Here is a 20,395-nt window from a genome sequence, read left to right as displayed (position 1 = left end):
CGTGGAGTCCGGTTTTCCAAAGCTTTTATTGTTCATGACATGGTGAATGGACGTGGGTGGTACGCGCTTCCCCCGCCAAAACTCAGGGGAGACCAATCTTATAGGGAATGGAGAAAGGGCAGGGAATAACTTAATTAGCTACGCCCCTGGCCTTTTGATAATTCATTAATATTTAAATCTCTGGAGGTGGAGACTTGTTAATCAAGCCCTATACCTGTGTCCTACGTGACTAAAGGTGGCAGGTTAAATGAAGTTACCTCATCCAAGGCCCAACAAAGTTTCTCAAGATAAGAAACTTGCAGCTCACACTTAGTTCCTGCTTGTACTTCAGGGTTCAGGCTTAAGGAGCTTTTCACAATACTGTCCTCCTTCCATCCCTCTATTAGGTTTGTTAACCATATGTGTAATACATGTTCAATACTCTTTCAAATGGTCCATTGCAATATTTTATTTAAAAATTATTATTGATGAATCAGGATAAGATAGGGTAAATAGCTCCTACTTTTCTTGTTAGTTCCAACTAAAACCCTAGAGAAGCTATGAAACAACCAAAGACTAAAAACTAAAGAAAGACAGAGAACTGGCTTAGGATCTCAGGATTCAGCACAACTCAACAACTGTTTTATTTTCCCATTCTTACATATTCTAGTCTATATGTAAAAAATTTGTATTTTGCCAGAAAGGAAGAAAGAAGTGAAGGAGGTGAATCTCTGAAGAATGAAATCCCTTTGATGCTACATGACCTGATTTGGAAGAGTTGTCTGAAAGAATTTGCATTCTGTATGCTGGCTGCTTCAGCTGTGAAGAGGTTGGGGTATAAAGATACCTACCCCATACTGAATAAACAGTATAAAACAACTTTTCTCTACAGAAAGATTTAGGAGGATTATGAAGAGGAGACAGTTGGAGGAAAAGATCCAACCTGGGTGTTAGGCCATGGCCATGCATTAGAATACATCAAACTAAGATTCATATTTCTAATCTAAGTTTTTAAGTAAGAATAAGAGTCATAGTATAATGTTTAAAATGCCCAAAGTGTTGCTCACCTTTGTAAAGAACAAGGAAAATTTCAACTTGATTGAGAGAAGACAATTCTCTAACACTAGTACCAAGATGACACAGTTTCAATAATCTGACAAAAAATTTTTAAAGCATCTGTCATAAAAAACTTCCAAACAGCAGCATGAATACTCATGAAAATAATTAAAAATAGTAATTATGAGAACAAAATGAACACATCAAAACAACAAAATATAGTATTTATAATCTAGAAAACAATCCCACCTTGCTGAATAGACTCAACAAAGAGCAAAGATAAAAAATAAAAAAACAAAAACAAACAAAAAAGAAGCAAAGATGATTGGAGAGACTGTGAAGCAAAACTAATCAGTGGAAACAATTAAGCCTGAATAATTGAGGAGAATGGTGTTTTAATAGAGCCTCATGAAGTACAAAATATTAAAAGTCTAAAATCTGTGGAGTTCCAGGGGAAAAGAAAAAGACTGTTAGGCTAGAAAAAAATGGAGAAAATAATGATGGAAAAACTCCTCAAATCTTGTAAAAGACAGGAATGTAACACATTCAAGGTCAGCACAGCCCAGCAGGATAAACGTCTAAAAAAAGTCCATCTCCATGTACATCACAATCTATTTCCAAATTTAAAGGCCCAAAAAAACCTGAGAAATATTAGGAGAGAAGTAGTTCCTGACTTACAGTCAGTGATGATGAATGCCATCAGGAGCAGAAACACCAGTAGGTGGTGCCACATGCTTCAATGAAATAATGCTAGTCATAATCTTTTGTAAAACAAAACATCCTTGAGAATATTCTTAGATCAATGGAAATTTAAGATTAAGAAACTTAATAATATAGGTAAAAGAATAACAAAAGCCATCTAGGGAAGGCAATGGCAGGCAAGTTTCCTGGAGACGGCCCACCCTTATGCATGGCTGCAATGGGTGCACTCTGGTGAGGCACAGCCCCAGAGACTTTGTCCCAGTATTGCTTCTCACTGATGATCTGCCCTTGTTGCCATTACTACATGGCCTAATGGTTCCTGGGCATCAGCCCATGCTACTGGGCAAATTTCCTGCAGATCAACATGAAGATGAACTTTCATGAATTAATGCTGCTTAGATGAATTAGTGATTTTGTACAATTCCTGATTTTATTCAAGTAATTTTAGGAAGAAAGTTTAAGGAGATGATTTTGGTTGTTTGCCAGAAAGATGTAATAAGGTTAGAATTAAGAATAGAATGTGCCCCCTCCTCATAGAATAGTAAGTAAAGGCTACATAGTAAGGAATACAATGAGCTTTTATAAATTTCACCATGAAGAAAAATAGACTTGGGACAAATTTATGATCAAGGAAAAACATTCTTGGTCACATCCAAGGATCAGGTCATAGGTGTGCATTGTGATAAAGCAATGCACATGTAACATTTACTTTGAACTTATAATGAACTTATATAATGAAACACTGCTTCTGAAGACCCCCAGACTTGGGAGACCCTTCCTTAAGTCTCAGGAAATCACGACCACCCCAAAATAACAAGAAACCATACGTGGATGCATTCGGCAGAGGTTTATTAGGGAGAGTTGGCTAGCCAATGGTCAAAACTGCTCATCTACACAGGAACAGAATTTTGAGAAAAGGCCAGCAAGCTGAGGGTTTTTTTTTAATAGCATGGGGTGGGGAAAGGAAGGAATATTCACATGGTTACACATGATTATTGCATTTTCACGTGATTACACATGATTGGTTGTTTTACAAATTTTTAACATCAGCAGGCTGTAACACTGGGAAAACCTCAGGGGGGGGTAACCAAGAACAGTGGAACATTTCAGAGGAACCCTCCCTAAATGATTTAGAGCCATGTGAAAATCACTCTGCACATTCATTCTTCTCAAAAATGTAGTTTTACCATGTCACTGTGCTCTACCCTGTCATTACCAACTATTTCAGGTTAAATATTTCTCACTTTCTCCAGTCACAGCTCCACCTAGATGACTTGTATCCTTTTTGTGGTCAGGAATGTGTCTTCCTGCTTTGGGCTTTTCCCACCCACAGGTGGGTCTACTCCCCCTGAGGCTTGAGGAATGTAATCCAGCAAGTGTCCTCTGATTCAGGGATAATGTCCTCCACCCAGAATGTGTCCTGGGGCAGTGAAGGCCTGAAATCTTATTTTCAGTTCCTTGTTCTGGAACTTGTGCTCTTTCTGCTCATGTCTAAGGGCAAAGAAAAAGCCTGCATATTTTTCACAAAATGGTCTTTATAAATTTTCACTCTACACTTCAAACTTAGTACCAATATCTTTCTGTAACTCCCTTTTTATGTAACATTTTATCTAAGAGCTAATTTTATAAAGAACCTTTGTCTAAGAGGTACAAAAATGCTAAGATAAAAAATAAACTGTGGTTGTTGTCGCCCTCCTCCATCCACCAATGTATGTGTGTGTTTGTGTGTGTGTATGTGTGTGTAGAATATCTACATGTATGTGCATATGAAAGAGTTAAAATTTTAAACCTTCCACAGATGGAGTCAAGAGTGCAGATCAGCTTGTTCTGCACTCTGGGTCCTAGGAAACTAGCTATCTACAAGACAAAAAATGCAAGATAAGAGTTCAGAGCTGGGAGTTCAGGACAGCATGACCAAGCACTATGGGTACCAGGAACTAAAAACTGACCATAAGATAGATTGAATAGGGGTTGAGCTGGGAGTTCAAGTTAGTGTGCCTGTGCACCCTGGATACCAGGAACTTGGCTGACCACAAGATAGATGGCTGATTACATATAGGCTCTTAGAGAATAGCCTGTTCCTTGTACCCTGTCACAAACTGAATAATGGCCTGGGACTTTCTACAGGTGCTCTCCAATAGCCCTCCCTTACTCCCCCTGGGTTGTGGTTTTCCCCCTGAGTTGTGGTTTTGGGCTTTAAATTCTCTCTGTCTCCAAAGCCCCGGGTCAGACCCCATTGTCCCTGCGTGGGCTACAGGTCTTGACCTCAGTATACTGATTAAAATATGCCTCTTGCTGATTACATCAAGTTTGGTGTCTTGCAGTTAATGGGTGGCCTCGAATTCCCGAGGCTTGGGTGAGGTCCTCCATTCCTGGGGGCCTTACACATACATGTGTATGTAGGTATATGTGTGTGTATAAGCATGTATGCACACTTGTGAAATTGATGAAACAAGTGGTTGGGCCGAGTCAATGTGCCACAATGTGTGAGTCTTTCTTTGTTTCTTTCTTTGTTTCGTTCTTTGTTTCTTTCTTCTTTCCTCTCTGTCTCTGTCTGTCTCTGTCTCTGTCTCACTCTCTCTCTCTCCCTCTCTCTCTTTTTTCCTATTTCTCTGTAAAATTGCCAAGAGTCATTGTCAGGCCTAACAGATGGTCTAATCTCCATTCCACTTTCACCCTTCAGTCACATACACAGGAGGGCATGATTCAGGCCCTAGAGAGATTTACATACTAATAAGGTACTTGAAGGCCAGAGGGTGGAGCTGATTAAACATTCCTCCATATACCCTCCCCCTTCTCCCCTCCCTATTTAACTCAGGTCTGCCCTGGGTTTTATGGGGTATGCATCCAGATCCATCCACCATCCTCCATGTCAATAAACCAGTTTTGGAAACCCAAGGACTTCCTTGTGTGTTGGGGCCGTGTTGTGAGGAGCCATGAGGAACCCTGGAGATGCTTTTAGTTAATGAGCAGCCAGGCTCAACTTCCAGCTGGAAGAACCCAGAGCGTTCCCAGACAACAGCCCACAGCATGGTGGGAGGAACCCTGGGTTCGCCAGTCATATTTTTTCCTACAAGTCATCACCCTTTGGCCCCAGAATAGTAAGCGATCATTAAATTTCTAGAAGCCCCCAGAATAGTGAGACTTAAATTATCAGAAGCCATCAGCTCCTCACCCCCACTGAACAGTAAGAGAGTGTTAACAGCCAGAGGTCATCAGTCTTTGGCCTTGATTGGATGCTGTGTCCCACCTTAGTACTTGACCTTTTTGGAGCAGGATCCCTGGCAAAAGAAATATTAACCAGGCTTGATAGAATACATCTTTAATCTTGTGGTCTCACTATGTATCTTTGGCTGCCTTTGAATACACTATGTAGTCCAGACCAGCCTCACAGATATCTGCCTGTCTCTACCTCCTGTGTTCTAGGCCCACACCATCACACCTGTAATTCTGCACTTATTAAAGTGGCAGTTTAATGTGGTTCACATTTGAAAGGAAAAAATTTTAATAATGTTGTACTTTTCAGTGTTCAATGTGGAGATAATACTTAAGACAATTACAAATGGTAGAGCTTAGGTTTTATGTTCTTTTTAAAATGCTAAAATAGTCAGACAAGGAGATACAAATAAGTAATAAAACTGTAGAAACAATATAGTGAAAAACACTATAGATAAGGTAGGAAAAAAAAAATAAAACATTCAAGCCACACACAGGTAGATAGGAAATGGAAACCAAAAGACAAAAAAGAATGTGAAAGTAATGAAGTGTCAGGTATAACTTCTGCTATTAATAATTGCATGATATGTAATATAGTCTAAACAAGGATTAGACAAAGATTGTAGAAATGGACTTCAAAACCCACTTATAATGCAGTCTATGAGAAAATAATTTTGAGCATAGTGTTCTTGGTAGGTTAAGAAGTCAAAGAAAGGCCATTCTGGCATGATTTAATAAAGGCTTGAATAGCTCAGATGAAGTGGATGTTAGAGCAAAAAAACTTACTAGGGATAAGAGACATCAAGTGGTATAACCTTCATAAGCTCGCCAAATGATAGTGCTTCCATACATAGGGGATAAAGGAAATAGAGCCCAAATATGAACTCAACAACTTTGTGTTATTGGTGCTTCTACGGCTCTCTAAATATCTCATATAATGGACATAAAATCAACAAGGACACAGAACTGCAGCACCCACAGACACTCCTGACATGTGTGGATCACTGTGTGATACAACAGCAGAACACAGTATTTTTTAAGTACATTGGAACATTGGACAATTTAGGCAGTAGGGCCAAAAGGTGACAAAGCACTTCTGCTGAGGTAGTTGAAGGCTTCCAGGGAAAAACCAAGTCATTTATTCAATGAGGACGATAACTTTCCAAATGCATGACTACTAGAAATCTGTTGTGTGTTTGCCATTCTCAGAAACATCTAGTTCTTGCCGCATCTTTCCTGCTGAGGTTCTCCCAGTGCCTTGCTGTGTAAAAAGTCAGGGTCTCTATTTTTCTATCATCAGACCCTTTCCCCTTGTGGCTTGCTGGGATGGTTTGAGTGCCAATGTTCTATCAGTGGCCACAACTTATTTCTGTAGAACTTTAAAATTTTCATTCCAACAACAGCTCACATGGAACTGTTCTTGTCAGTATGTTCATTTTTGTGATTCATTGTATCTAGTTTTATGGGATGATCCTTGATCCAGTTGGACTTCAGCTTTGTACAAGAAAAGTGAGGTACAGAGCTCCACAAAGATTTCTCAACTGAAGAATATCAAATGGAGGAGAAGCACTTAAAGAAAGGTTCAACATCCTTAGTCATCAGGAAAATGCAAATCAGAAGGACTCTGAGATTCCACCTCAGACCAGAATGATTAAGATAAAAAACTCAGGTGACAGCAGATGCTTATGAGTATGTGGAGCAAAAGGAACACTCCTTCATTTCTGGTGGCATTTTAAGCTGGTACAACCACTATAAAAATCATTCTGGTAGTTCCTCAAAAATTTTGGACTACCTAAGGCTCAGCTATACCATTCCTGGGCATTCCCCTTCACTGGCGCTTTAAATACCCTCAGGACTAAGGGTTGTTCCTCTCACTGATGTCTTCAAAGGTCATTCCCTGATACAAATGAGGCCAGAGCCATGGGTCCCTCCATGTACACTCTTTTATTATTAGTCTAGTCCCCTGGAGCTTTAGGGAGTCTCCCCATTTGGAAGACTTTTAATTAATGCTTCTATTATTTTAGGGCCATGAACTGTTTAGTGTAGCCGCCTGTGGCTACAGGCAACCAAGTTTATTTGAAAGGAAGGCTGGGAATGAAAGGGGAATGGAGGGCAAGAGAAAACATCGGGCTAAGACAATGTATTTTGATCAAGGCCCAAAGTTTAATATATTGCTTTCACATGTAAAGGGGAAGCCCGACCCCCAGAAGTCCAGTCTCCTCAGCCAGCATGGGTGGTTGAGGGGATAGCAGCCTGGATGTGTCAAGGCAAGCTCAGCAGGCAGTTCATTCTCCTCAATTCCTGTAGCATACTGCATGTCACCAAGGCTGGCAATGCCTCCTACATCCTATTGTTTGTTTGGTCTATCTTGGTAAACAGCTTGTTCAGGCCTGTTCAAGGCTGAGGGAGGGCACAGTTCTCTCCTTAATTTTTTAAGATGGCAGTGCCAATATCTGGATGGGGCTCAAAATTTCACCCCAACTAGGGTATTGAGTGGCTGGGCAACTGTGCCTGACTTAGGTCGGTGTCTATATTACTCCTATATTACCTGTCTTTGAGGAAAACATACATAGCATATTGATGTATGCCTCTGCCTTAGGTTTATAGAAGCTCAAGAACACTCTTACCCATCTTTGACTAACCATTCATCATTGGCACACTCTTTAGACCAAGATCACATTCAGACCAAAGGTCCTGTGGGCATTCACTAGATGCACTTCTTCACAGTAATGTGTAACTGCCAGGATGAATAGCTGAGCTTGCTGGAAGTGATCCTGTGTGAGGGAAATCAATCTGCTTAAAACACAAGGAGCAAAGGTTAAAAGCAACATGATTATCAAACCAATGTAGAAAATAAGGTTGAGAGAGGAAATATTCCAACTGCTAATTAGCAGAGATTAGACGCAAGTATAGCCACCAGGTATATAGTGGGTGTCTTTAAGTAATGATAAAAACACTCCCCAGTAAGAGTGGAGACTATATGCCAGGTTAAATCAGCTGATTGATTTTGAGCCATCTTCATCATTAGAATCATAATTATTGGGCTCAAGATCTGTGTCCACTTGATGGACTAGTCTTTCAGGTGCCATTGGGCTCCATTTTTTTTCTGAAAAAATGCAGACTGTCCCATGACCCCAAATTAAATCAGGATCAGGACCACACCAAGTATTAGTTAATGGGTTTCTCTATATGACCCTGGCAAATGAGCTGGAAGTGACTGAGGCCAATGGCAATCCACCACAGACTGACCTTTAGCATCAGTTTGAAGAAAATTTAAAACAAATAAGACAAAAGCAATGTGTGCTTTAGGTGACCTTGGGGGGTATAATTCCTCCTAAATAGTTTAAAAAGCCAATTTTTCAGATTTCCTTGTAAAACCAGGGAAGAAGCACCAGTAGCTGCTTTTCCTACACTCAGAGAGTTATGAAGATATTATTTTAAAGTTTCATGATCTCTTTCACAATTTCTTGTCCTTGAGGATAATAAAAAAAACTCAGTAATATTAAATTATCAACAAAACATCTCAAATGTTTGACTGTAGTCAAATAGCTGCAATAGCTAGTTGCATTACCTATCTTAGTCTGATATGGAACACCAAGCATAGGAAAATGATATAGGCAATAACAAATTATATTTTAGTTGATTCTCTTGTTAAAGTAGTTGCAACTAGAAAGCCTAAAAGGTGTCAAGTCACATGTACATATTTTAATTTTTTAATTAAAAATGTGTAACATCTGTTTGCCAAAATTGATTACATATAATTCCTCAAGGCTTAACACCATTATGAAAAAAATTGAGGATACTGAGAAAAAGTTTTTGCAATTTAACTTGCATACTTTCTAGAAATGCCAAATTGTTGTCTCAAGCTATTACTATTTTGATACTGTAAAGAATAAGATTGTATGGCCAATTATTTCTGTAGGCCATAATCTGCATAGTATATAAATCTGCTGTGGCATTTGCCTGGGGTTCAGAGAATCCAATATGAGCTTTTAAATGTCTTATAAAGTTAAGAAACAGTACATGTTTCTAAATTAAGCTGTGTTTTTATAAATAAAATTGGAGAATTAGCAATATTTAAAAAAGGAACAATTTTAAGCAATTATAAATCATAAGCCATATAATGGCTGTGAGTATACAAATTGAAAGCTCGAATTTTCAGCATTTCAAACAGTGGCTACAACACGTAATTTTTTTATTTGTGCTTAAGCAGGGGAAACTCAAGGAATCAAACATGTGATCCAATTACATATACTGCCTTCTCAATAGATGAGGCATCTGAAATGTAGTAAATACAGCAAACATCTTTTCTATGGGCCACATGTGTAGTAGATTTTAGACAATATAAAAGCATGCATAGAGAAAAACTGTAACAACTTGTTTTTTGGATAATGATTATCAAATTTGCTTAAAAAGTTTGTCATGTAATAGGTGAAATATCATTATTTTTTAATAACCAATTTAATTGCTATTTGGAATAAGAATAAACATTTTATCCAAAATGCTTTTAGGATTCTATCATACAATTTTGTATTAACACTAACAATTTTATAATAGAATGTTCTAATGACTTGTAGATGAAGAAAGATAACCCTACATTAGTGGTTTCTTTTGCCAAAAAGGGTACACGAGTAGCAATAAAGCAAACAGCCAACAATTTATCATAGTCTATATAATTTATCTGTGAATAAATAACAGCATACTCTACTTTCAGCAAAGCTATCTCTCCTATATTAGTTAATTGTCAAGGGGAATTAAGACTTGGATGTCCCTTGAGAATATCAAACAGAGGTTCAAATTCTCTTATGGTAAGCTTAAAATGCCAATTAATATCTCTTAACAACTCCTGAAAATCATTAACTGCAAATAAAATTAAAAGCAAACCATTTTCTTTTTAAAATTTTTTTATTGGATATTTAATTTACATTTCAGATGCCATCCTCTTTCCCCATTTCCCCTCCCTAGAAACCCCTATCCCATGCCCCCTTTTCCTTTTTGCTTTTATACAATTTTTAAAATGTTAATCAAAGGGCTTTATAAGTTTGGTACTGCTCAACTGCAAGATACCCATACAATCAGAAGTGTAACCCAATACCCAACCTAGATATATAAACTTTCTTTGGCTGGTGGAGACAGGTGAACATCTGTCTCCATGTTCCCCTCCCCCTTGTCACCTAGCTTCTCCTCTCCTTACTCCTCCTCTTACTCTCTTTACTCCTCCCACCTTAGCTTCTCTTACATATCACCCTTCCTGTTAAAATAAAACTTTTCTCTTAAAATACAATTAGAGCATAACTATACCAATTTGTGTCAGTAAAGTACAAGATACACCTAATACCCAGTCCATCATTCTGTTAACTAAACAGAACCTGTGTCATCTCTCCTAACTAAAGGACTTAGTTCTGAACCTGGCTTTTTTCTTGGCTTTAGAATGAATGTCAGCTGAAAGTCATCCTCCCAAATCTTTTCTCTCAAAGTAAATAGCCAGGATTGGCTATGAGACTATAAGTCTTCAACCCCGTCAGAAATCTAGAATGGCTGAGTTAAATGAAATTATGGGAAGCACAAAGCATAGGTTCTAAAACTTAGCCAAATTATAGAGACCTCTGAGCACCTACCTGGACAGTCCCTATACTACACAATGTTGGAGCATCTGATCTTCAGCCTTCTGGCCCAAGATCATCTGAGAGACCCAGTGAAGCAGAATTATAAGGGCTGATTACTCTGTCTTGGCAGATATAATCAGTCAACTATTCAGCAAGTGTGTCCTTTTCTGGACAGTGATTTGTTTGTACATGACAAGAGGCAATTCTTGCCTAGTGGCTGTCTCACCACAACTGAAGTAACTCCAACGATGCTCAATTTCTTCTTAGAATCCAAGACAGGAAGCTATCAGGAGCAGATAGGTTGTAATGTCATTTCTGTGGACTTCTGACATTTTGAAAACCAACTATTTCTGTAAGGCAATCTGGACTGTTGTCTGTTAACTCCTCTCAGCTATTTCTAAATAAAATATTGAAAATACCCTAACAATAAACTCAGAGCCATGAATTTTCTATATGCCCTCTATTCACAGGCTAACCATCTCAAATCAGTTAGAAAAGTTAAAGAAGGACTTGGTCTAAGCATTGTATTCCTAAATGTGTTATATAGGCACAATGCCTACAAGAATAACAATATTCATCTCAATTTTATACCAATAAGAAGCTCATACCAATGAAAATCTTAAATATAAAATCAAAGTACATTTTGTGCCATTTAAGAAATTATAACTTTATCTTAATAACAATTATACTTATTTCTACCAATAGGTTATGGCTACGCAATAAATCCTAGCTAATCCATGTTCCAAAAAAAAAAAAAAAAAACCATTACTTTTCCCTAGAAAGACAGCCCAATATTAACCACCTCAGTCCCCAAGCCCAGGGAATAGGGGCACTGACTCTCCATTAACTTCTTCAAGCTGTTTATGGGCATTGAGATATTAGAAGAGGGGTGGGGGGAAGAGTAAATTGATAAGCCTCTGATGATGTGTCTTTACAGCATCTAGCTGGAATTCCAGGACATCAGAGGTTTGAGCAGGTCTGCTCAGGTTTCTTGATGAGTAGATACACTGAGGGTGTGTATTCTTCAATATACAAGTCTCAAAACAAATCTTAGTATCAAGATAATTTTTGTTTGAATTCTGGAATCTAGTATTCTGGCAGCCTGCCTGTGTCGTGTCCAATCCCTATAATTCTGTGAGTTTCTTTTTCTTTTTCCACTGTGGCTCTAAATGTTTTTTCTTTTTGTTTCTTTTTATTGGATATTATATTTACATTTCAGATTTTATCCCCTTACCCCATTCCCATCACCACCCAGGAACCTCCTATCCCATCCCCCCTCCTAATGCTTCTATGAGGATGTGCCTCCACCTACCACCCACTCCCACTACCCCACCCTCAAATTCTCCCCCACTCAGTGTTCATCCTTCATAGGATCAAGAATCTTCTCTCCCACCTATGCCCAACAAGGCCATCCTCCCTTACATATACAGCTGGAGTTTTGGGTCCCTCCCTATGTGCTCCCAGGCTGGTGGTTTAGACCCTGGGGAGCTCTGGTTGGTTGGTATTGTTGCTCTCCTCATGGAGCCACAAACCCTTTCAGCTCCTGCAGTCTTCTCTCTAACTCCTCCATTGGGAAACCCTTGATCAGATCAGTGGTTAGCTGTGAACATTGGCCTCTGAATGTGTCAGACTCTGGCAGACCTCTAAGGAGACAGCTATATCAGGTTTTTCTCAGTATGCACTTCCTGTCATCAACATCAGTGTCTACCTTTGATGACTGTACATGGGAGAAATACACAAATGGAATGGCCCCTCCTTCGGTTTCTCTCCCACACTTTATTTCCATATTTGCTCCCTTGAGTATTTTTGTTACTCCTTCTAAGTAGGACTGAGGCATCCACACTGGGTCTTTCTTCTTCATGAGCTTCATGTGGTCTGTGAGTTGAATCTTGCCTATTCCAAACTTTTGGGCTAATATCCACTTATCAGTGAGTAAATACCATGTGTGTTCTTTTGTGATTGGGTTAATTCACTCAGGATGATAATTTCTAGTTCCATGTGCTCCCACCATCCTCCCATTCCTGCCTTTCTCCTCTCGTATTCCCCAACACTAGGGAATCCAAACTTTCAGGCACCAAGGCTGTCAACTTCCACTGGTGCCTAATTCCTTACCACATCCGTCCTCCTCCAATTACTATGAGGATGTGCTCCCACCATCCTCCCATTCCTGCCTCCCTGCTCATGAATTTCCTAACAGTAGGGCATTCAACCTTTCAGGGATCAAAGTTCTCCTCTTCCAGTGATGCCTGACAAGGCCATCCTCAACTACTTATACAGGTGGAGCCATGAGTCCTTCCCTTTGTGTTTTTGGGATGGAGATTTTAGAACGGCTACTCCAGCTTGTTTCTTAGGACCATTTGCTTGAAAATTGTTTTCCAGCCTTTTACTCTAAGGAAAAGTCTGTCTTTGTCACTGAGGTGGGTTTCCTGTATGCAGCAAAATTCTGGGTCCTGTTTACATAAGCAGTCAGTTAGCAATTAGCCTATGTATTTTAATTGGGGAATTGAGTCCATTGATGTTAAGAGATATTAAGGAACAGTAATTTTTGCTTCCTGTTATTTTTGTTATTAGAGGTAAAATTATCTTTTTGTGGCTATCTTCTTTTGGATTTGTTGGAAGAGGCTTACTTTCTTACTCTTTTTAGGGTATAATTTTCCTCATTGTATTGGAGCTTTCCTGCTATTATCCTTTGTAATGTTGGGTATGTGGAAAGATATTGTATAAATTTGGTTTTGAGGTGAGATATCTTGGTTTCTCCATCTATGGTAATTGAGAGTTTTGCTGGGTATAGTAGCCTGGGCTGGCATTTGTGTTCTCTTAGGGTCTGTATGACATCTGCCCAGCATCTTCTAGCTTTTATAGTATCTGATGAGAAGTCTGGTGTAATTCTGATATGTCTGCCTTCATATGTTACTTGGCTTTTTCCCCTTACTGCATTTAATATTCTTTCTTTGTTTTGTGCACCTGGTGTTTTGAATACAATGTGATGGGAGACATTTGTTTTCTGGTCTAGTCTATTTGGCATTCTATAGGCTTCTTGTTTCTGGGCATCTTGTTTTTTAGATTAGGGAAGTTTTCTTCTATAATTTTGTTGAAGATATTTATTGGCCATTTAATTTGGGAATCTTCACTCTCATCTACACCTATTATCCTTAGGTTTAGTCTTCTCATTGTGTCCTGGATTTCCTGGATGATTTGTGTTAACAACTTTTTGCATTTTGCATCTTCTTTGACAGTTGTGTCAATATTTTCTATGCTATTCTCTGCACCTGAGATTCTCTCTTCTATCTCTTGTATTCTGTTGGTGATGCTTGTATCTATGACTCCTGATTTCTTTCCTAAGTTTTCTATCTTCAGGGTAGTCTTCCTTTGTGATTTCTTTATTGTTTCTACTTCCATTTTTATGTCCTGGATGATTTTGTTCAATTCCTTCACCTGTTTGGTTGAGTTCTCTTGTAATTTCTTAAGGGATTTTTGTGTTTCCTCTTTAAGGGCTGCTACCTGTTTACCTGTGTTCTTCTCAAATTCTTTGAGAGTGTTATTTATGTCCTTCTTAAAGTCCTCTATCATCATTATTAGGAGTGATTTTAAATCTGAATCTTATGTTTCTAGCAATATGGGGAATTCAGGACTTTCTTGTATGGGAGAACGAGGTTCTAATGATGCCAAGTACCCTGGGTTGCTGATGCTTATGTTCTTGCACTTGCCTTTCACCGTCTGGATCTCCTTAGTGCTACCTGCCCTGTCTCTGACTGGAGCCTGTCTTTCCTATCATTTTGGTTGTATCAGAACTGTGTGGGGTGGGTGTTGCTACTGGGGTTAGAGCTGGGGCCCAAGATCTGCTCAGTGCTCAGGGGCAAACAGGAAGGAACCAGTGCTTCAGGCCAGGAGTGACTTCTTGGGTCCTAGTGGGTCTCAGCTACTCCTTGATTGGGGCCAGTGTTGCTTTCTCTTTAACTAAGATACTTCCCAGCTTAGAACTCCTGGAAGGCCTGCTTCCTCTGGATTCTGTGAGATCGAGGGCAGAGGTGCCTCCCAGTATCTGCTCAGTGCTCAGCCCCAGACTGGAATGTACCAGTGCTCTAGGCCAGGAATGACTTCTTGGCTCCTAGTGGGTCCCCGCTACTCCCTGTTTGGGGCAGTGTGGCTTTCTCCTTACCTAAAATATTGCCTGGGTTATAGCTCCTGGAAGGCCCACGTCCTCTGGATTCTGGGTCACAAACCATTTTTTTTTTTGCATGTACACCTACAATCCAGAAGACGGCACTAGATCCCACCACAAATGGTTGTGAGCCACCATGTGGTTGCTGGGAATTGCACTCTTATATTTTTAGTTATGAGTCTAGCCTTTAATGGCTGAGCCATCTCTCTAGCCCCAACTATCTATTTTTATTGGATTTTTCTGTGCCACAATCTGCTTAGGATAAAACTGAGGTCTCAACTATTGAAAACATATTGCCTTTGAATCTTTTCTGGAGCAACAAGTACTCCAAAACTGTAAAGCTTGTTATATTAGAGCAAAGGCTTGCAGAATGACTCCTTCAGGGAGATCAGCTAATAAAATATCATACAATGAATAATATACACTAAAAGATTCAAACTCTTAATTTTTTGTATTAAAGCAACAACAATTTTTTTAATAATGTAAGGCAATTAACCATTCCTTGAGTCAAACCTTTCTAACAATATCACTCCACAAGTTCTCAAAATTTATGAGCAAATTTACTGAATGCAAACCTCCCACCTTTACCACAAATGTAAAGGAATAGTATAAAAACAATCTTCTAGATCTATAATAATTCTATATGTATTTACTGGAATTGCAGCTGGAGTAATCAAGTCAGGCTGTGACGCCCCATTATTTTCATAAATCTTAAGTTTGAACTTTGTTTTGGATTAATTGAATAACCAATCTTTTTTAGCTGAGTGAGAGTATCAGATAAAGGCCAAGCTGAAGGCAACCCTGTCCTCTAATAATTGTTACATAACTTAAGATTAGGTCTTTTGCTATTGATAGATGAACTCAATATACATTAGAGGAACCAAAGCCATCACCATTTATAACTCCTGGCCCATAAACTGTTTGTTGTGAATGTCTTTGGGTCTAGATTGACCCCTCCCCGGCAAGAAACAAGCAAGGCAATCAACAAATTCCAGAAAACAGCTTTCTAGGAGCTGGTCCGATGACAAAAGGAATGTTTGTACCCATGATTCTGCTGAGCTCAGTCTGCATTCTCTTGATTCACAAATAAATGTTCTTAATCTTGGCCTATTTTCTGAGGCCTAATCCAAAGACTAGGCCTATACTACACCACAGTTGTTGTTTTTTTCTCTTTTTTCAAACTTTAATTTAACTCTACGTTCTGTATCTTTTTCTCTATAAACATGGGTTAGTGAAAAAATCCTAAACTTACAATTGAAGTGCCAACTGCAGACAATGGAATATTGGCAGTTTAACTATATTTTTAAGTTTCTTTTGCAACATTAGAGTATAATCATAATTTTGAGAAACAAAATCAATTTTTAAGGATGTAAACAATCTATTTTCTCTAAAATCAACACCAAGTAGATTACCTTTATGCTACAAAGTTTTGCTGCCAATTCTTATGTATGAATACATGATAGCGCAGCTTTTAATATCTCACTAAAGAGACACTGTTTTTAAATCTTATCTTTATACATCTGGTCTCTGAATGACTCCAATCCTGATTTATCAGTTTTAAGCCAACTATCTGTTACCAAGGTTGCAAATTTTTAATCATACCCAATAACTGATAGGCTGACAACCTACAACCACGACATGCAGAAGATATTTATACCTTTAAAACAAATCAGAGAAAAACTTTTCTAGCTGTAATTTTAAGATAAAAGCACCTTGTCAGAGATATTTTTTTCTAGGATAAACAATTCTTAGCTTCCTTACAGAATCTAAGAAACTGTTGGTCTCTTTAAAAGCAGCCTATACCGACAATCAACTTTCGGAAGGGTTTTTTCAGCTCAGCTTGACTCTTAGCTACAGGTGTAAGGTAACTTACCTGTGCACATTAAGACCGCATTTAAAACCAAGTTAAACTAGACCAAGGGGTGGATGCATTGCAGTTTTAACTGTTTTTGTCTTTTAAACATGAAACAGAACACCATTCATTCAGACAACAAAACAAAAAACAGACAATTGACACATGTGGACACTGGCGCGCCAAAGACAAACAGTAAACAAAGAAGACAGAATTATGAATTTCTCCTGTAATAGCCAGAAAAAATTGCAAGACGTCTCTTGAATTTTCTCCTGTTCTTAGGAGAGCTCTGAAACAGCATTTTCATTCTTTTTTGCTAACACAGCCCAGAGAGGACAACTGCTTTTCTGAAGCCCTTTCACTCTCTCATATTCAAGATCTAACTCTTCATCTCTTTCCAATTTCTTCTAACTCTGCTCCTCTCACCTACAGCAGCTCTTGGGCTGTGAGCAAATGCCTATTAGTATTCTCCTATTTCAAAATTCACTGTCACCTCCTAGGTGAGCTTGTGTCAGGTCAACTCTTACTCAACCTAGGCTGTATCCCACTTAAACATACTTCCTGCAAACACAGCCATAAATTAGCTAGCATCAATGCAGTTCATTGCTCACCAAGTGCTCGGGATATACTTCTTCCATTTTTTATGGAGCTCCACCCAAAACAGTGTTCCTCAGCTGGCATTCCATTTTCAGGCCCCAAGATTCAGGTGCCAATCTGTAGCCCCCTGTGGTTACGGGTAACTCGGTTCACCTGAAAGGAAGAATAGGAATGAAAGGGGAATGGAGGGCGAGAGAAAACATGGGGCCAAGACAACGTATTCTGATCAAGGCTTGAAGTTTAATATTTTGCTTCCATATATAAAGGGGAGTCCCCACCCCCAGAACTCCAGACTCTTTAGTCAGTGTGGGTGGGTGAGGGACTAGTAGCCCAGAGGTGTCAAGGCAAGCTCAGCAAGCAGTCTATTCTCCTCAACTCCTGTAGCAGACTGCAGGTCACCAAAGCTGGCAATTTTTCCTAGGTCCTATTGTTTGTTTGCTCAATCATAGTAAAGAGCTTGTTCAGGCCTGTTCAAGGCTGAGGATAGGGCACGGTTTAGATGGTTTTTCTGACCCTTATTCAAATTTAGTACCTGATATCTGTTTATTCTTTTTTCATTAATTAATTAAGTAAATAAATAATGTATTTATTTATTCATTTCATATCACATTTGTTGCCCCCTCTTAGAGTTATCCTCTCACATATTCCATGCTCCATTCTGTTGGGAACAACACTAGTCCCTGTTCGGGCACCAAAAATGTTGGGGCCTTCACTAGTCCCTGTTTGGGCACCAAAAATGTTGGGGCCTAGGCTGGCCCACTTTGGGCCCTATTTTGGCCCTCTACACTCCGAGCTTGTCGGCCACTGTATCCTACCTCAAGCTGCTGCTCCAGTCTGAGGGTCAGGGTTCAGCAAGAGAGAGAGTGAGTACAGACTCGAAGAATGGAGACCAGAGTGTGATTCAATCCTGTTTATTCTTCAGTCTCTCTTCTTCTCTCCAAGTCCCAAGTCTTGATTTTCTAGTCCCTAGTTCCTAGTCCCTAGTGCCTCCAAGTTCCAAGTTTCTTCTTCCAAGTGCCAAGTGCCTAATGTCTAATAACTAACTCTAAGTTGTGCTCTCTAAAGTGTCTGATTCCCTCTCATCTGCCTCTGCCTTTTATATGTCTCACTTCTAAGCCACGACTTCAGGTCACCCCTTTAATCATGCCCTTAGGTCTTGTCTCTAAACCTGATCTCTACACTTCTAAGTGATACTCTTAAGTTACACACCTTTAATCTCAGACACCTTTAATCTCAAACACCCAAGGTATCTAAACCAAGATTATCAGAGTTTGCTCAGCTGTTGTAGGCTATTGTAATCCAAGTCTCATGTCAGGGTATATGGCTCAAGATGGCTGCAAAGCTGATAGCCGCTTTCTGCTAAAAGTCAGCCCCTAATACCATTCCCCTCTATTCTATGAAATGCTGGAATACCACTTAGGGATTCTACTGCCCTGGCACATCAAAACTCTGTAGGACCAGCCACATCTTGTCTGTACCCACTGAGTACAGACAAGGCAGCACAGCCAGTGGATGGTGCATGGGATACAGCACCAGGAAGGTTGAGAATCTCTGCTTGAAGTTATTTAACCCACATATAGTTATAGAAACCAACATTCAAATATAGCTGCATCACACCTACTTCACCTATGACTCAGGGAACATTACTGAGGATGTGGTGGAAAAAATACCAGGTCATCTGCTGTGAAACACTCTCCCCTAGAAAATTATAGCATAAACAAGACCAAAAACTATAATATTAATGAATTTAAGGGCATGGAAGGGGAAAAATTTATGAAGTTCCTTGTTTACACCCCACATCAAGCAAAGAACTACCAAGGACTAGGGACAACTGGGAGAGAAAAAGAAACCTCTTTTAGAGCTCACAGTGTCATTTATTGGTTATAGAATGCAGTGTGTTCAGCCTTGAATACAAACACACACCAATAAATTCTCTTCATTCTAGAGCAATGGTTCTTCACCTTCCTAATGCTGTGATTATTTAACACTATTCCTCATGTTGTGATGATTCCCACCAATAAGTTTTCTGTTCCTATTACAGAACTATAATCCTGCCACTGAAGAACCTGCCCAACTTGGAATCCATCCTATTCACAGCCACCAAAACCTGACATTATGACTGATGCTATTTTGTGCTTACAGACAGGAACCTATCATGGTTATTTTCTGAGAGGCTCTACTAGTAGATAACTGAGACAGATGAAGATAGTTACAGCAAACCATTGGACTGAGGACTTCAACAACTATGAATGAATTAGGGGAACAATTGGAGGAGATGAAGGGGATGGCAACCCCATAGGAATAACAGCAGTATCAACTAACCCAGACACCTCAGATCTATCAAAGACTTATCCACCAAACAAAGAGCATACATGGGCTGGTCTGAGTTCTCCAGAATGTATGCAGCAGAGCACTGCATTCTGTGGCCTCAGTGAGAGAAGATGTGCCAAATCCTATAGAGCCTTGATTTTCCAGGAAAAAGGGATGCTGGAGAGAGTGAGGTGGAAAGTGTGGGTGACAGTGGGCAGGTGAATTGGGAAATACCCTCTCAGAGGCAAAGGGGATGTGGATATGGAGTAAAGAACTCTGGGACTGGGCAGGAGAAAGCAGGTAACATTTTAATGTAAGTAAATAAAATCATTTATTAAAAAAATTACCCTGGGTTCTAATAGCCACAGGGTGACAATTTGTGTTTTGAAGCCCCTTGCAAAAATTTTGAATCTGATTTGAAATTGCAGAAGTGAATTAAGAATGCAAAGGTGTGATATTAAGACAAAGAATAGAAACAAAAAGGGCAGAAGATAGCATTTAGAGGGGAAGCATTGGCTTCTTATTTTCTAATACCAATGCCCTTGACTGAGAGAACAATGATGGTGTTGGTTCCAGAAGATTTAAGAAGCCACCAAGCTTTCTAGCCTAATGCTCACCATAAGAAAATGAAACTTTCAAAGCTGAGAGAATCTTTGATTTTACATTTAAGATGTTATTCAGACCCAGAATTGTTCCTGTCTAGAAGAACTACAAAATGGAGAAGTGACAGAGGAGACTGCAGGAAAGGTGGTCCAGTGATCTGCCAAACTTGGGATCCATCTCAAGGAGAGGCTCCAAGGCTTGGCATTATTACTAATGCTATTGTGTGCTTATGGTGAGGAGCCTAGCATGGCTGTCCTCCGAGAGACTCAACATGCAACTGACTGAGAAAGATGCTGATACTTACACTCAACC

This window comes from Arvicanthis niloticus, chromosome 26 (genome assembly GCF_011762505.2).
Source record: "Arvicanthis niloticus isolate mArvNil1 chromosome 26, mArvNil1.pat.X, whole genome shotgun sequence".
NCBI classification, from domain to species: domain Eukaryota; kingdom Metazoa; phylum Chordata; class Mammalia; order Rodentia; family Muridae; genus Arvicanthis; species Arvicanthis niloticus.
Note: the sequence above shows the minus strand (reverse complement) of the source record.